General features: G+C 36.5%; 1 protein-coding gene across 1 annotated transcript in view; it reads right to left on the bottom strand.

Annotated features, from left to right (window-relative positions):
• Positions 1-19795, bottom strand: part of UNC5D (unc-5 netrin receptor D) — a 171415-nt gene that overhangs the window by 99194 nt on the left and 52426 nt on the right. The gene's annotated exons all lie outside the window — the stretch shown is intronic.

Raw genomic sequence — 19795 nt, 5'->3', positions numbered from 1 at the left:
TAACAGGGATCAGAGCGTTAACCACAGAGAAATACACTGGTATGAACAGCATTACTGTAGCACTCCAGCAGCGGAATAAACAAACTGCGATTTCATACCCACTCACAGGAAATTTTCAATATGCTTTTATGCTGATTCCATTTACTGCAGCCCCTTTAAGGTGATCTAAAGGTGGAAAAGTGGTTTCTGTGGGGCCAGAGCCTGCAATACAGTGAGTTTTCTCAGCTTACATCACAGACAGGAGGATCCAAGGCCATTCATTCAGCACCATATAAGCCTAGGTGTCTTATTTTCTAAATTCCTATACTCAGACATGAATATAGAAGCACTGAAATACAAGCTTCTCATTTACTACAACTCTTTATTGAGTCAAATTCTAGTCCCTGGAGTCAAACTCAGAAAATTCCCATTGATTTTTAGCCAGAATGGGTTTGGTCCCAGTGCATTTATTTCAGTATATGGTCAGTTTTGTGAGAAAATTTGGAGAACAGAAACAAAAATAAGCTATGAAGGATCAATTTATGAAGGAAGATTTAAAAGGTCTGAACACATATAGTGTGGCCAAATTATAAGGGAGGAGATTATAGTCTATATGCAGATGAAGGGAATACACTATAATAGAGAAACAGCTGAGGGCAATATATATGTGATTTCACTGAAAATAACGAGATGAAGTTAGATGAAGGGTAAGTTATGATAAAATAAATCTAAAAACACCCACAGATCTAGTAGATTAGGAAAAAAGAGAATACATTTTGTCATCACTTCTGTTAATAATACATTATCTCTCACAGAACTACGTTTATCTGTGCGTGAACATATATACTGTATATGTGCTGTCAGATTACTAAGATTTTCAAATGAGCTCAAAAGGGGTCTAATTTTGCAAATAGCCCCAATATTTTAAACCACATTCACAACACACTTCATAAAATGCTATCATAATTCTTAGCTTTTTACTACTAGTCATTTATGCCAATTTCCATCTTGTCAATCTTTAGTAACACTATGTCCCTGCAGGCTTTATTAAACCAAAGCTTTATAGGAAATAACAAAAAACAGCAGTATAAGAATTTGGAGAGGTACAGAAATCCCATGCTCCGATGAATGCTTTGAATGCCTCACAAGGCAGCAACACCCTTGTATGGAGGAAGAATAGTGGACAGTTCAACAAGGAGCATTCAGCCAGAAAACTTAGACTCTCCCATTGTTATTCCACTAAATTTGTTATTTAGGGCCTGACACAAAGCATGAAATCCTGGCCCCACTGAAATTAAGAGAATAATTCTCCTTGCACATAGGGTCAGGCCACGCTGTGGCTTCAGATCCTTGTGAACATGCTACTGATGAGCACCTAAAAGCAACAAATTCTACACCTCTTGGGGGACTCCCATCCTTTTGCTCAGCTCACCTCACCAACAGATAAACTGAGTGAAGTAGAAAATACGTTATGCTGTCACCAGCAGAGTGACCTTGAGTTCTAGAAGTGGCTCATCCCTAAAGAAAACCTTTAGCATAAAGAGGTAAGTCAAGATGCATCTTTTCACTTAAACATAACTGGCACTATATTAAGCGCCCTTAAAATCAGTTTGAGATCACAGTACACCAAAAGAGCAATGATTCTCTATATCCTATCCCCAGCTGACTCATAGATATATATTATACTTTGGCAAGATGTACTACTATAATTGCTTGAATTCACTGTTGTACCACATCTTACAATTCAGATGAAATAGGCATCTGGCAAGAACTTAACTTACTTCACAGAGTAAAAGTTCACATAATTCTTAGCAGAGGTAAGCAAGGCCACTCATTAAACTACACCTGTGTGAGGTTAGGCTGCAAGGCAGTTCTGTGCCTCTGAGGTTACTTAATCTGAGAAAGTTCACCACAGATTTGCATTCCTTGCTTTTTTTTAATGGAGATGTTACTTTTCTCCATATGGCTACTTAATTAGGCAGGGACTGCAATCACACCCATTTAATGTGTTGCAGTAACTAGAGTTTTTGCATCTTAAATATTTAGTGTGATTTATGATACACAAGACCTTCTTTACTGGTCCCTTCATCATACTTAAACAGAAAAATAAAACAGCAGTATTTCAGATACATTAAAATAAATGCCCTTCTGCATTTCAGTGTCTCACTCTAACCCTAATTAAAACAACAATTCCTGCCACACACACTAAAAAATCTCCCACAAATAGATGAGTAAAAACAGCAACAAACAATCTCTTCATTTCAAATTACATTGCCTAGCTCACTGCTTACCTCGATACTATGTAAATCAGAGGTCATGGAAGAGACTTATACAAGCTTCAGGAGAGGGTAAAAATTTTGGAACAAAAAGACTAAAGAAAGGGGTATTTGGCCCAAAAACTTTACTTCATGTTCAAGTCCTAAACAGTTTGGCTACTGCAATCAATAGCAAAGCAAGATTAGACAGATTATTATGAGGTATTTCAACCCCCTTTTAAAACAATTTAGAAGTACTTAGCTGAAACAGGAAGTTGTACTGTACCAGCCAAAACTGCATCACACAACTCACCTCCCTTGCTGATCACTTGAACTGAATGTAATTCATTGTTTCGGAAGTGTGCTTCTTGAAGGTATACTGCAATCCCAGCATTTCAGAGTTTAAAATAATGACATGATATTTATGTCTCTATGAGACAAAACATATACATACATACATGTATATACACTCACATGCAATATTAAATATTCAACCAGCAGTAGCTGTCACAGACCTTTTTCTAATTAGTATTGAAGTGATTATCTTACAGGAAGATAATGCCTACACGGAAGTTCTGGCATTCTAAGAATCAGATGCTGCCCACTCTTAATCAGGTAGAACAACTTCCAGAATCAAGATTCCTAAGAAATCATATTTAGAAGGCCATTACCAATGTTCTATAAATGTACAGGCATTTCAAGAACAACACTACTGTAGTTGAGATTACTAGAATAGCTGCTGACCAAAGCAAAACCTGTTCTAAAATGTACTAAATACATATATTTTTTAATTTAATGTGTCTTTCTGTTCTGCATCATCTTTTTCAAGCCTTAACTTGTTTTCAAATCATCTGACACCTACTGGAACTTTGGAAGGGTTTCGATTTCAAATTATTATGGCTTTTCATTTATAAATGTCAGTTTTCAAGATTCAGGCCATTCACAGCTACAGAAAAATGGTTCTTTTAATGCAACAGTGAATGACAGAAGACCAAACAATCAAACACAATTCTTGTATTTTTCATTCCTGGAAAATTACCTTTCAGGAAGTGCTTTGTGTTTTATGTTCTGCACGTTAGTACGAATGGGATTTTAAATCTTTTTATGACAATAATAGAAACAAAAAAGAAAGGGGAAAAAAGGAGTTAGGAGCAAACACTAAATTCTTCTATGGAATAAATATACCGCTGCTAGTTGTCAGCTCACATTTTAAAATCTTGGTAACACGAGAGATAAATCCTTCAATTTTTCAAATCTGAATAAGATATAATTTAATGTTAGAAAAAGTTTAAAGTGAGATTTTAAAACAGAATACAAAATGAGTTCTAATCTTTTTAATTGAAAGGATTGTAATTTTTAAAGAAGTAAGTAATATTATTTTCTAGATTAAAAAAAAAGTGTTCCAAACAAACCAAATAACTTGCTGGGGATAAATATGGATATTCATTTTGTAACAATAACCAGTGTAAAACAACTACATCCTCTGATGCTACCTGCCGCAGAAGACTCCATTTCAAGTTATAAAACCAAGCATTTTCTGCAACAGCCTTCATGGAGTTTTCATAACTGAACATTTTCACGTTACTGTATTTGAGGGCAAATACATCAGATCTAGGTGCTACTAAGCTTTCTATTCCAGAATAAGTCCAAGTACTCTCTATTCTCTTCATCTCTCTGACATCTTTCCAAGGCAAAGACTCTCTCTTATTAATCTCACAGTCTAAACAGGCACCAAAACAGAGACACCTAACATTTGGAAGCAAAGACACAAAGACTTTTCGTGAGTAAACACAGTCGTTTCTAAATTTTGATAGTACAAGGGAAACAAAGTTCTAGAAAAAGTAACAAACATGATCATCCTCCTACCTCAGTCTCCTCCCACTCATAATTAAGTTTTCCTAAGATCTGAGTCTTCTCAGGATCCCTGATTTCCCTATCCTGCTTGTCAGGGTTTTTTTGTTTTGTGGGTTTTTTTTTTTGGGGGGGGGGTGGTTTTTTCTTATTCGGGGAATCTCCTTCAAACTAGTTCCATCCTATCTTACCTGTGCCAACAGGGAGACATGAGTCACTCTGATATAAAGGCATGCCCTCTTCAGATTCCTTGTCTTGCTCAAAAGTTCTTTCCCTTTTGTTTCCTTTTTCCAGGTCCTCTGAATTTATAAACCTTGGCATCAGCACTTGATTTTTTTATTAGGCTCTTGGAAATCTTCTGCACTGTAAGTGTTAGCCCCCATAGGCAATTCAGAAAAATCTGCCTTTCCCCGATTAAACCATCCCACTGTTCCTTTTGGGTACATCTATTCACTGTTTGAAAGAGATGATGAGTAATGATCAGAGTTGAACTTCTATATGCCCAGTTCCTACCACCTTTTTCATGTATCTGATACTAGTAATTCCTGTTGATCTTCAAATCACCTACAGTCCATTATTTGCTAAAAACTAAATAATGGCAGCTGTCTTCTTCAGGCAAATTAATTTTTACAGGGAATTCAGAGGATGAAAAAATTCATGTTACAGAATACATAAATTCCTTATGTGCTTCACTAAAGAAAACACTTAATGAACCAAACACAATCATAATTAAGCCAGTTATTGTGTACTTGAGATACACATGAACTAACAAAGTCTTCTGGACTATGTTTGTATCAATTACTGTGACTCCAGGGCAGAGAGAACCTGAGAACTGTTAAACAGATGAACTTGCTTTTGAATAATACCTTTCGAAGTAGCAAACATCAAAGAAATGTATATTTGCAACGGTTCTCTCTGTTTTGGGATATTCTAAATGTAGTTTTCAAAGCTGTGAAGCATAAATAATAGACCCTAAATCAAACAATTTCAAACCCAGAATCATCTTCAGGGATCATCTTTGCTTTATTAGGGGAAAAAAAAGGCTAACATCACAATGAAGATTCTAGGCTGGTGAAATTATACTCAAATTATTGCAATTCAATTTTCAAAATGAACTGAACCTCATAGCAAAACCCATGGCGTAAGTGTTAAATACCTATCAAATGGGCTTGTGAGGAAAAATTGTCTTGTTAACAATGTTTGTATACCCAGGAGTAAGGAAGTCTAAGAACATCGATGTTAGTTTCAGAGCATTCTATAAAGAAAAGAGTAGTTTAAGTGATTTGTTTATGCAACCAAAGAGTACTTTTTTTAATTGGATTTCATCTAACCTGCAAGGAGGGTGTATTTCTCCTGCTTTTAAGTTGTACACCTGAGGTAACTGCCACCTATGTTTTTAAGACACTCTCTTAAAACTGGTATCTCATAGGATGCCACCTTGTGGGGAAGCAGAAATGAACCTTCCATCTCCTCTGGCTATGCTGATAAAATCTGCTACACTATTAGGATCTAAGACTAACTAGAGTTTGGAAACCCTGACTGTGAAAGTGAAAACCCAGAAGCTTCAGTAATTAATTCAGGCTCTTGACAAAGGATAGGTCGTCTTTGAACAAAAGGGAGCACTGGTGGGAAATCAAGGACTGCTTAAAAAAAGATCCTCCACAACCACAATCACTTCTGTATTTCACATCTCTGCAGCCAGTGTCTTCTAAATTTTCAGCACATGCTGAAAGTCACAAGTGCAGCATACACATCTCAGCAAGCCAACATTTGGTATCCGCATATTAGTTTCATCAGACCCTCTTGCTTCCTATGGATATAAAGTATAAACTTTCAGCAGCTGTACCATAATCCTTCTCATCAAATATTTGGGCGACAGGTGGAAAATTGTTCTGCCAGCTGAGGAAGACAAAATCCATTTCTCCTGGCAATTTTCTGCAATGAAAACTCCAAAAAATGAATGTGCAATAAGTTGTGGAGATAAATCTAAAATATTATCACACAAAAGCAGCGTGCTCAAAATCTTTAGCTGTAAAATAATCCCTCTAATCTGAATTAAAAAAAAATTGATTTCTGTTTCTATGTGCATAGGACCAGATATTAGATATTAGGCTGGATGTTTCTACTTGAAACTATTAGCTATACACCTGTAGGGTTTTTTTTTCCCCCTGTTTTTCTTTACTTTGAAATGCACTATGGTTTCTCTAATCACTGCGTTTAAAGCATCCTGCATGTATCAAGCAAGTCTGACAACAAATCTGGGTAGTAAGTATTATCAATTTCATTTTACAGAAGGCTACTGAGTAGTCAGTCTGAAACTGAATCGTGTGACTAAAAGCAAGTCATGAAGCTAGGAAACAAATACGATGGATACCAAGTTCGAGCGCTTAGTAAAACCATGCAAAGTTGCATACACTATTCTTTGTTATTTAGAAGAGTTTGGATGACATAGTGTCCAGCTTATTAGCATAAAAGGGGAGTGAAATTCAGGATATAATCACAGACACGAGCTGTCTTAATAGGATTAAAAATCAAGACAACTGTGAAGTATAATAATACACACATTTTTAAATGCCTGTTTCTCTATCCACTTTAAAAATCCTTTCCTATGTAACCTACTTTATGTCCACTAAGCTTTAACAGGCTCAGTGCTTCCTCAACAGAGATAAAACAGACATGTAAGAGAAGGCCTGCTGTACCCAAAAGACTATTCACAGGCTCACAAGCTGGTGAGTGGAACTGACTGGAGAATGACAGAATGACCTGCCATGATTGCAAGCAACTGAGTGTGCCTGCTTTAATAATTCACTGCTCCTTGGCTAAAACATGAAAACTCACCATGTGCCCACTATTAGTCCATTGAAAGGCAAATCAACGAGTTTGCTTGAACCACCTATTCTTCTCACTGACAAGCAGCACACACGAGCACCTTTAACCATGATTCAGGAGATGAGCAGTATTTTCCTAAAACATTCTGATCTCATCTCTTGCATTTCAATACTTGCTTTCATTTTTCACCAACCAGCAATAAAATCATCCAAATGTCTTCTCACACAGAACGCATCTGAGAAAGACACCATGACGTCCACGTCTCAACAAAATCGATGGAACAGTATGCTTTAAGAATCTAGGTTTTACTGCTTGTGTGAGCAGCACTTCTTCCATTGAGAAGATTTTTTTATGCTAATATGGGTAAGGCTATTTTCTCAATCTTCCTTTATTCCAGCTTTTTTTCCCTTAATAGATTATGAGATTTAGTTAGGGGCTGTATACTTTCCTTAAAACTCATGGTGCTGGTTTAATTTCCATGCACGCGACAGAAAGCACAAGTTAGCAACACATACATTATTTATTTATTTATATAAAACACGATCATGTTTAAAAGCATCACACCTCTGTCCACAAATTCAGCCTCAATTTTTCTCTGATTCTTTGCCAAACAATTTGAGTAGAAACAAGCCCTAGTAGGAATTCCTGAAGACCAACAAATTCAGGATACTGTAGATTTAGCAGAGAAGATTAAAGCTTGGAGCCAAAAGGTATTTCACAAGGAAGCACCCCGCTGGCAGGCACTTGTTTATAAAAAAGATGCTTCTACTCAAGTACTTCTCAGCTCTACAAAATGAGGGAGTGCACCACTTTTCAGATGTTTAGGAGTCTGTAAGTCAAAATTGATACCAGTTCTACAATATCAAGTCACTGAACACATCACCTACACAGAAGAAGAACGAAAGCAGTCACCTTTCACCATCTCCACCTTTTCTTACACTTGGCCAGAAACTATCAACTCACTTCACACTACCAAGTCTTGGTGAGATTGGATAGCAGTGTCAGCAGAGACCAAGGGATGAATGCTACCTGAAGACCAGCTACTATTTATACAGCTAGAGCACGTCCCTTTAAAGAAAAAAAAAAAAAAAGAAAGAAAAAAAATCTGAGGAAAAGAAAAAAGAACTTTTTTTTTGTGAGGAACTTTTTTAGGGAGCAGATACTGGACAAGTTCCTTTTGTGCATCTAAAAATTATATCATTTCAGCCCTTTACACTAACACAACTTTTCCTCTCAAATTTAATATTTAGCTGACTTTATTGTGCCCTCTCTTTAGCCATTTCATGAGAAATTTACAGTTTGCTGAAACTCCTAAGAATAGCTTTGTATAAGCCACATTTTCAATGGGTTGCAGGCGGGTATGGAATTTTTCTCCTATGCCAACAGAGATGAGTGTGTTATTCTACTGTAATCCCTCACGTATTCTAAATCTTTCTATATCTTAGTTATACATATTTATAAAAATGATATATAGCATTTGTTAAAGTGGATTACAAACTTCAAGAATATTTCATACTTTTCATACATTTGTTTAACATCTAGATTTGTTTTCCTTTAAGCAGAATGCAAGGAAGGTAAAAGGATTCTTTAGCATTCTAAATAGACAAATCTGTTAAAAAAAAAAAAAGAAAAAAAGAAAGAAAGAAAAAGAAAAAGGCTTCCAAGCATGCAGTGTGTGAGTAGTATCAAACCAGAAGAAAAAAATTCAACTCCAAAGATATGTGATTATACTAGATTTGTACGTTTAGACAGAATCATATAGATGAGGACAATGCTTGTATATTTAGCTAACGAAACAGGATTCAGAAGATCAAGGCTTCACTAGCAGTTCCCTCCTAACAGTTTAAAGCAGGTTTAGTCAAACCTCATTGTTCAGCCAAAGCTTTCAACAACCACAGACTAAGGGGTGTTAACCCCATCCTAAAGCAGATGTTTACCAGAGCTGCAATGAAACCTGCTCTGAAGGGCTTGTGTCACTGAAACGCAGGGACAACTTGCACTCCATCCCATAAACAGCTTAAGAAAGTGAACATACTTTCTCCTAATTATCAGCCACGTCTGTTCTGAAACAGGCTTATGTACTCTTTCACAGCAAGCACCATATCATTTCAGTGATTGCATAAAGGCTTCAGCATCTCCCTAACCATATTGTTCTGATCATATCAAAAGCCTTTAAAGAGGAAATGGAAGCAGCCTTTTCTAGAATATTTAAAACAATTCTACGTTTTAATCAGAAATAGCTGTAAGGCAAATATCCCAGTATCTTCTGCACAAAAACAAACCTGCCAGGTAAGTCTTGATCTGAATAACAGTAACCATCCGAGTGTCACCCACTAAATGGGTGACGTTATTCAGAGCATTTGGCCTGAGCACCTACAGGAACTTCTTGTGCTTGCCATCAGTAAGATACCTGGCACAAACTTATTCCTCCTTACTGGCCTATTTTAACTGGTCAAAATGGTAAGAATACTATCCCCAGCACTTCTCAGAGCACTGAACATTGCCACTTTGATATGGAGTGCATTGCTGGATTAAGACTTCATTACAAATTTCTGTATTTTCATTTCAGTCCTTAGATATGCCCCAGCAGGTATACCTGCATGGGTCATTTTTGTATGGATGCTCAAGGCTGCAGGGTAACATCTGCTCTGAATTATTTAAACTTACAGCCACCTCATTCAAGATACCATAAAGGATTACACTACTGGTATGAGGCTAAAGGAACAAAAAGTAAAATTAAAAAACTGAAATAACATGAAGATAAATAAAATGCTGTAAGAAAGGAGTTTACAGGACTGCACTATTAGTTATCATCAGGCATTTTTTTTTCAATTTTGATTGAGATCTATATTTATGTTTAACTTAACAGTCTTCAGTTGAACACATGCATATTTGTATGAAGGCAGACTGGCAAGCACACTCTATTAAGGATGCAAAATAATGCTAACTTGTTTCCAATTTGATATATTCCTCTGGAAAAAAAAGAAAAAAAATCAAATTAGAATATCAGATGCCTTTTTATTCTTGTTGTTGCCGTTTTCTGGCTTACACTAGGCAGAGAAACAATGAAAACAAATGAGAAATTGAGATGTTTGACTCATCGAGGTTTACTTTTGTTTCAGTACATGAATGAGATCCCATCTAACAAGAACTGAGAAATGTTTGTATTGTTTCATACTATTAGCATGCTGCTTGAAAATTGAGCCATATTCCTCTTGTTGCAAGAGTTTAGCTGAAGTCAAGAGAGATGAGAGGACAACTAGTAAAATACTTCAGAACTGCTTTCACAGAATAGGGTTTAGATGTGCTGATCCAATTTATCAGCTGGCATAAAAAAAGTGTGACCTATGTATCTGAGAGAACTAAACAGTAAGCAAAGATACAGGGTCAAAAACTGAGTAAATCTATTTTATCAGGATACTTCTGTTCTTATACTTTTGTATGCTACACATATGCTACATACCGTTTCAGCTTCCCAAAAGAAACCCCACTCTACGAAGTACTGGGTTCATTTCCTGGTGATTGCAGTAGACTTTGATGTTGTTCAGAGCTAAAAATACCAGACTGAATCTTCTAAAATGAATAAGCCACTCCCGAAGAAACAATCCTCTCACCTTTTTAGGAATACAAAGGTAAGTAAACTGTGTTGCTAAACTCTACATTTAAGGTTTTTAAACCAAAGGATATTTTAGACCTCTTATATTCAATTTTCAATTTACACATAAAAGGTAATTGGAACTGCAAGTGAATATGACATAGAAAGTGTATGAATGAGACCCAAGCAAGAACAAGAGAGGCTAAAATGCTCATTTTCCTTGTCAATAATGAACAAAAAATAGTGGATTTTTAGTCTGTAAGACTACTAGAAAAGAAAATCAAAGATTAACTTAGTGATAGTACAAATAGTGCTGCACATAGCATAGGTAACTGCTTGGATTTCTTTCAAGGATAACAAATAATTCACCAGCATAAACAGAATGATGTTAGGATAAAGTTCATGAGCTTATTAAAGTCAAGGAGAAATGATGATGATGTAGGCAGCTGGTTTTGAAATATCACCAACTCATTTTATTAGGACCCAGCACATCCAGAAAATCAGTAGCCTGCTTATAGCTCAAATATAACCAGATTTACACTATCAGTTTAAATCTACTGCCCTCCTTTCCCTGTCCCTAAAAAGACTGAAATAATTTCTGAAATTGGGAGAATGGGATTCTTCAGGTGCTGGTACTGCTTGAAAGATACTCCATTCCTACTGCTCTCACTTCATTGGCAAGAATGTAATTACCATATGGATCAGCTGCACTGTGATATATCAAAGAGATTAACTTGCATGGGGAAAAACTAACCTGCAGTAAACTAAAAACTCCAAATTGCCCACAAATGACGAATGTAAACTGGGATTTCTCCCAAGTACAATTACTGACTCATCATAGCTGCTTATGAAACCTTGGGCCAAAATGCAGTACCTGATGACGCAAGTACTTCAAGCTCAGCAACAGGGCAATAATAAATATGATGAATTCATACCCAATTCATAACTGCACATGTGGTAGAATGCTTATTCGTAGCTGCAGCAGCATTTTATTTACTGAATGAGCCACAGAGCTTTCTGCAAACTCAATTCGCAAATCAATGTTCATTATTAAGGCTAAAGGCTTTGATGTGGCCAACTGCCGATTCAACTGCTGGAGGAAATTCCTACTGCCAAGCTATTCACATTCTGCTTCAAACTGGACTAGAGACAAGTTTTTATTTTGTTTGCAAGCAAGTAACAAGGCTGCTGTGCAACTGCTGACAATGTATTAGAAAAGGAGGGGGCAAAGAAAATCCACACATACTCCAAACAGCTCTTCTCTTAGGCTTACTGCAGCATCAAAGCTGTTCTGTAGATAAATGTCAGTTTAATTTCTTTTGTAAATGTTGGGGGGAGGAGGAGAACTTTTCTTCTTCCACCACAGAATGATAACGTACATAATTTTCAACAACAGACATTGTATAACACAGCATGGCGACGTTTTCCTTTGGCTGCCAGCAAAGGCAAGATAAGCAGTATCTGTTTAATGCTATGCTCATAATTTGAGCAAAAACTCCCTATGGTCCCTGCCCATCCAGACTTCTCAAATCCCTACATTCCAGTAAGAGAGGTATCAATAACCTGATCATATCAAACAATGAGCGCACATGATTGCACTGGAGCCAACAACAGAAAATAGTAAACACCACCTTTGAAATAGAAAAAGAGAAAGACCTGGGGATCCTCATCTGTCCAAAGACTGATATTTGCTTGATTAAAGTAGCACTTGTCTTCAGCTACAGGAACACCTCAAGGCACAAATCAACTTATAGGCTCTACATATGCAAACAATAACAACAGGTCTTACAATTTTTAAAATAACATTAACAAAATTTTTATGGCGCTCCTACTTGAGATTTTCAAAGTATTCTAGAATTGGATGTTTTCCTGTTAGAAGTATCTAAAATTAACAAATACTCTCATTTATCTCCCATTCCTCTGAGAAAGAGAATCTGGAATTCCTCTTAAATACTGGCCTAACTTGGACCTCAAGTGTTCTGCTACATTAGAGTTTAAAAACAAATTTCTTTCCCTGTACATAATATTTAAGACAAAACCTGTACTACTGCACTGGGAAAAGCTGCCCAAAAAAGGGAGAATGGGTTCAATGTAAGTTGTTACAAATTCAGCTCAAATCTACTTAGTCAAAAGGCTCATTTCTAAGATCTGATTGCCGGAATATTAACTCGGCTGCACCACTTTGGGGGCAATGCCTGGTTTGGCATTAAAATCTCACAGGATTTTAGTTTGATCAAGCAACAAGCTGTCCAAACCCCATATGGACTTTGATGTATAAAGGAGCTGTGATAACTAGGGATAAGATGACAAAGATCCCGAGGGGTACACAGAGAGAGATGTAATCATATTGACCTTGCTGTGTCCAGAAATAGCTCTTATGCCTACATGCACTAATTATAATATTACCTAAAATACTGCTCCCATTTGAAAAGTTAGTGTTCTTCATTTATTTCCCTCTTTTGCCTTACACAGTAACCTTGCTGTGAATCAAACTCAAGTATCTGTCACTGTCAAAAGTAAATTACAGTATGGGAAAAAAAGTGTGCATGGCATTTCAGTCATTAATATCTGAATAGTCAATGACACAACTCTAAACACAAAAGGAACTTTGCCTCCCACCCATTCCCTTTTTGAACCATAGCTAGTTACCAAATAGGCAAGTAATGTGGAATGAAACCTGAATCATAGTGCTTCTTTGGATTTTTTTAAAGGTATTGTTTTGTAAGGGTATGAGGTTTCACCTGACCTGAGGTGAAACAGATGCAGTGAGTTTTCCACTAAGTAAAATATACAACAAGGAAGAGAAATAAGAGGAGGTCACAGCTCTTTCCTAGCATGTGCCAACAGCTCTCCCTAGCTCCTCCTCAGCTAGCATGGCCTCTTTTAGACTACTTTATCCAAAATTATACCACAGCTCTTTCCTAGCATGTGCCAACAGCTCTCCCTAGCTCCTCCTCAGCTAGCATGGCCTCTTTTAGACTACTTTATCCAAAATTATACTAACTATTTACATCCAATACTCCCATCTTTTGCTAAATTCCTATTCCCCAAGGTGCTGACTATAAAAGCCTGTTGCACTTAATTCCTCCCAAGAAACTGACAGAGCATTCAGAAATCATCTAACATTCCCCAAAACACATTAGTCAAATAAGCACAGACACTTCAGTGCACAGACTGTTCACTAGCAAACACCCCCCCTTTCTTTTTCAGTCATATTGTCAATAAATAGCAAATGTTTCTTGTACTGTCAAATACAGCACCTGGAAAAACTGATTAAAAAGAGAGGAAGAGAACTCCCGAAATTAAGTGATTTGCTACTAAAAACTTTACTTTTCACCTAATAAAAAAGACAGCCTAAATTCATTATTGATATGTTCACAGAAACCAAAATTATGCTGATGATCAGATCTTGGTTCAGTTAATCTGCATTACTGAGACAGGGAAATGGAAATACTCATTTGAAAGAACAGGAAAGATATTACAGAGCTGTCAGAGTTAAAAATGATACTACAAAGCACAGGACTGCATACACATACACACACAGGTTTAGCACAGGCAGAACCAGTACAGTCATGGTAGGAATTTTAAGTGCAACCAAAACATAGAAAGGTCAGTGGTACTGCAAATATTTATATAAATAAAGGTTTTAAATTCAGACATCTTCCCTGAGTGGCTCTAAACATTTTGTCATTAGATTGACTTACTAACGACTATAAATACCTACAAGATTTTCCATAAAAACTACCGGCCCAGTTCTCAAAGGTGGCAACCATCTATTCCAACTCTGGAATTTTGCAAGAAAGTGCCTCTCTATTTTATTTAATTTCCTAAATATATATGTCAAGAGGCACAAGCTGCACAAGAAACAACACAGTGGAGGTGAGATTACAACTTTGAAATTTCTTGCATGGAATACAGCAACTTTCATGATACATGCAAGGTGCATGTGTCCGTTTAGTATTAACGGTGTATGTATTTCTCTTCTACCTAAATCCCTTCTTTTAGCCTAAAGTGAGAAAGAAACTCTCCCAAGATATGGCCTTTATTTTCATGCTGATAGTTTTTACGACCACTGGCCTCATACATATCTTGAAATGTAATTTAAATAAACTCAATAGCCAAGAATAGACACCACAGTGTAATTCTCAGCAGCAGAGTCTTAAATCCCTAATGATCTAATTAAATCTGGACTAAAGAATGCTATAGTTGATTTTTGCTTCCTCAGGTAACTCAAACCTAATAATATAAGGAAATATATAAGATTAGGCATTAATATACATCTTTGCAATAAATTCTAACTATAATATATGACACAAAATTAAGAATGATGTGTTGAAATAAGAATACAAGATTTCCAAATTTCTGTAATATAGAGAATAGCAAATCATGTATTAGCTTGTATTTGCAAGCATCTCCATTCCTTGTCACACTTTACACAAATTAAATAGAGCTAGATAGAGAGATGAATTAAATTTAATGAAAGATACAGATATTGTGAAGTTTGGTTTTATTCTCATTTGGAACAAACCACACACACAAAACTTCCAAATTCTCTGCAGCTGAGTGATACAGTTTGGAAGCAAAAATCTGGAATGCTTTTTCTTACCAACAATATTGGGTATCTCAAATACTACCCAGTATATGAAGTATCCAGTATCCTGCATTATGGGAAAGATCCAATTAGTAGATATTTTATACATAGGTAGGGAGACTTAAGTCATAGGGTTTATTTTTAGATCATTCTGTAAATATCATTCAAAGAGACCACTGACATTTACATTTTCAAATATTTTAATATGACTGTTTGCAGCAACTAAATGTAATCTAACAAAAGGAAAAAAAAACCCGAAAGCCAGCGTGATAGGCACTATAGGGATTTTGTTTTTTCCTTGTTAAGGAATAAGTCTGAGTTGGCTATCAATTTTATACCTATACACTTTTCTAAGGCACCTCCTGCCTTAAATATTTATGAAACAGATACATAATCAGGTGCAACATCTAAATGAAATAGCCACAGGTCGAAAAGGAGGATAAGGAAGTAGTAAAACATCTACAGCACACTGGTATACCAGCATGGCAAACTGGGCAGCTCTTCATTATCCCACATGCCATGGTGGGTCACTATTTATCTGCAGCAATGTTACCCTTGGCTGCTACGCATGCACCCTGATTCATCTGCATAAATAGTATGATTCAAATTCTGAAACAGCAGTTGAGATGAAAACCCCAAAGGACAATCCAGAAACAAGAAGATGCTCACATATTCCTGTATTCCAGGGGAGGAAAGATTAGGCAACACAGGGAAAAAGAAATAAGAGGAAAAATACTCTAGAAAGAACACAGGACACATTTATCATTAATGTTTTAAATTAGCACATCAACTTATCTGCATCCAATTCTAGTCACGAAGCATACTGCATGTGAAAAATATACAATATCTTCGCAAAAACAGATTAGATTGCCATACCCACATCTGATGTAACAATCCATTTTCAACATCTGGCAGTTTCTTCTTAACATCCCAAAGCAAACGGAACCTAACTATGCTGTGGTCTTTATTCTCATTATTTCCTGTTGACTATCCCAACTTAATGTAGAGTTAAAAGCTTCAATCCATTGCACATCTTCTTCTGGCTCTTAAGCATTTTGGAACCTCTTCTCTCAAGACAGCCTCTAAATTTACATGCTTGCTAACAAGAGGTGACTGGTTAATAGTTTGAAAACTGGAGGCATTAAATGCTAGGAGAATATCTATGTTTGCTCACCTCAATATCAGTATTTTCAAACAATAATCTTAAATCAAACTGTCACTATTATTCTGTTGAAAATATCCTGTAGTTTTATTGGTCAGTTTGATTAATCCAATACATCTACAATTTCATAGCCTATAGTAATTAGGTGTACTCTGCAGATTCATGATTTACTGCAAAGACTGTATTCAACTTTAATATCTTACTGAAATTGAAGGCATGACTGGGACTATTTTCCTAACCTATAAAGCTTAAAATTTGCAATAGGCATTAGTTCTAACCTCCATACACTGTGTACTATCCATACATATATATGTACACACTATCAGTACATATGTATAACTAAATAAGAAAAATCTTATGAAACACCACTTTCGTACAGGCTGTTTTATAAATAACAACAGTGGACATAAAAAAAACAACACACAGAAAAGACATCACAGAAGGAAAAGCAGAAAAAGGAAAATGCACTTGTGGATACACAATGTGCTAGCATTGCCTTCTCTTTTAGAATTAATTGATATTCTAACCTCCGTGCAATCAGGATTGAAACAGTAAAATATTCTAGCACACTACAATATTATATATATAGACCTTAGAGGCATTTAAATTCATTTATTTTACCATAGTTCTTACAAGCTGTTTCCTGCACTAGAACATGGTAAGATTTCTGTAGTGCCTTCCAGTTAATTGAGTAAGCAAAATACATCTTTTACAATTCTTCTTTCTTTCTCCTTCTTACACTCAAAGATCTTTTACTACAACCTCAAGCAAAGAAATCCTACCGGATTGAGAGAGTAATATTTATTTCCATTTTGTTCAATGTGCCAGTATACCTTAAAGATCTTTTGAACAGAAAACCTAAAAAGTCATTCATGAACAACCATCATGACCATTCAACATAGGTTTGAAAGACCCAGTAGAACCCCAGCCCAAGAAAGCCTGGAGTTACCAAAGGATTGGTAATGCAAGTCTAGTGCAAACACAAACCCTCCACAGCACACACAAACCCCATCACTGACTGTGTGGTTACTGAACACAAAGCAACAGTCTCTTGGAAATCTAACCAGACTGGTGGACACACAAAAGCAAACTTTTCCATGCAAAGAGCGGTTCCTGCTGCTCAACAGGATACACTCTGAAAGAATGTTCCCTCATACAGACCTTAATAGAAACTGGAATCATTTCTTCTCCTGCACTGGCTAAAGCTAGAGCAAAGTCTAATGTAAACTTTTATAGAAATTATCCATTATCAGCAGAAAAACACAATGAAAGACATTACAGATCACAACTTTTCTAGATAGCTAGTTCAGTATCGCCTCCCAAAGTCAGATTTCTGTAATATCTTGTCACAGAATGATTTCTCATTGAGCTGCCTACCAATTTCTTAAATAATATTTTTTCTTTTTCTCAAATTGGCCTCTACAGCAAATCAGAATACAGAGACAGGAACATTCAAGTGTAATTCCGACTGAGCTGTAACTCACTCACCTCAATTTTCTGTAACTTTTGCTGGCTGGCAACTACTGTCCTAATTATCAACTAAAACTGCCAGGGGAGAAGGGGAGGGACAAAAAAGGAAAAGAAACGAAGTAAAATGATAAAGAGATCAGTTTGAAAATACTGTTTCTTGGAAGCCTCCCACACCAACCCCCCCCAGCTGACAGTTTTGTGCAGCTCAATTATTAATAATCAAAACCTGACACTTTCCATCTGAATCACACTGTACTTTGTGAAATGCTGCTATTCAAGTAGTAGGGCATTTCTGGCTTTGACAGCTTTTGTCATGTTATGTAAAGACTTAGAGCTATTGGCTCTGCAGCAAGCTGTTTGTTCTTCAAACCTGCAATTTCAGGCGAGACTGGCATTCGTCCTGTATTTGAACAGATTATCCATTTACGTGCATCAACTATTCTCTTGTACTGAAATCTTTATACAGGCATATATATACCTTGAACATAACAAAGCACATTCACCCTTTTACCCACCCTTTCCGCAAATCATTTTAAGTATTCACCAGTGTTATGGCTTATCCTTGCAGGAATTTCATTGTTTTCAACTTCATTGAAAACTGCTCTTTATTGCAAACACTGGAATCTAGAACATTTACTGATGGTAAAAATGCCTACACTTTGGGTAAACAAGCACGGGCCCCTCAGCTCCAGCATTTCAGAACGTGCCAGGTCAGTCTCCTGAAAGGATATCTCATTTATCCACCAAGAAAGACTCAAGAGAGTTTGGAGTGGGTTTTGGGGGGTCGATTTTTAAAGGAATATTTTTTTGCTTTATTTGTGCTAGACTCAGTGAAATCAGAACTTCATCTGCTACTACCCAATTAACAACTTCCAGTCTTTTTTTTTGTGCAGACCAGACAGCTGGATAGTTTCTCCAAGCTATTATGACAGTTGCATTTGAGGAACAGCAAAAAAAAAAAAAAAAGAAAAAGAAAAAAAAATCTTAGTTTCCCAGTGCCCAGGTAGAATCTTTGAGTCACAAGGATGCAAGTTTCTAAAACGGTATCCTCTCATACCATACTTTCCAATACCTCAGAAGGAAGAAGAGGAGAAGCTCTTGTTTTCATGGTATACTCATGACATTAACAACAGAACTACCTAGTGGACAGCTTCCATGCACATCTTTGTTCATTACAGGCCAATCGTCCACTGAAATCAACACTGAACTACAAACGTTCATAACACCACATGTCAAAGTGAGGTCCCCTCAACCCAATAGGTAGCTTCATATTTGTAACAAGATGCTCTCGCCTTGAGACAAGACATTAAGAATGCCTAGCGCAAAAACAAATAAATAAGAATTATCACCTGTCATCTGATGAATAATACCAAGATGGCTGTGATAGGTTTAGCCAGAAATCTGTTTCCAGGGCAGATGAGCTTTGTATCTCCTTTATATTTTCCTTCTTCAACACATTCCTTGACCTTCAGATGTTGTGATTTGAACATCTGGCCTCAAATGACAAAAGCCCTGTGTAGTCAAGCCCAACAAATTTGATGGTAGAAGCTGGATTTGCTACAAATTTCAGAATTAATGCAAGTTCATAAGAAGTTCTTATCTCAATAATGTTTCAACATAAATATTGCTGAGAGAATTAAGTAACTAAAACATTCGTAAGGAGAGCTGAGAGGAATGCAGCTAACATGAGAAAGTTATAATAATTTAGGAATTCTACTGAATTTTCTTAAGCTTCTGTATTCTGTCTGGATACCTAAATAAAAAGGGCATTGAGCTTTTTTTTTCTTTTTTTAATCTTTCAAGATACAGGAAGCTAGATTAATACCAGTTTTACTTACTATGCTATAACTTCACATGAAACTGACCTCTCCCCAGACCCCACATGCTTTTTAATAATTAGTAGTTCCCTCTTAGCTCATTTTCTTAACAGTGGTGGTTAAACACCCCAAGCGAGTGTTGATCTGTATTTGCTTTCCTTGCACCACCTCTAAGTCTTTCACACTGCAGTGGGCAAGGGACAATTTCCAGAGCTGCAGGGTCAATTCTAATAAACAGCAGGACTA

Source organism: Dromaius novaehollandiae, chromosome 26, assembly GCF_036370855.1.
Source record: "Dromaius novaehollandiae isolate bDroNov1 chromosome 26, bDroNov1.hap1, whole genome shotgun sequence".
NCBI lineage: Eukaryota > Metazoa > Chordata > Aves > Casuariiformes > Dromaiidae > Dromaius > Dromaius novaehollandiae.
Note: the sequence above shows the minus strand (reverse complement) of the source record. Positions and strands in the feature narration are given on the sequence as shown.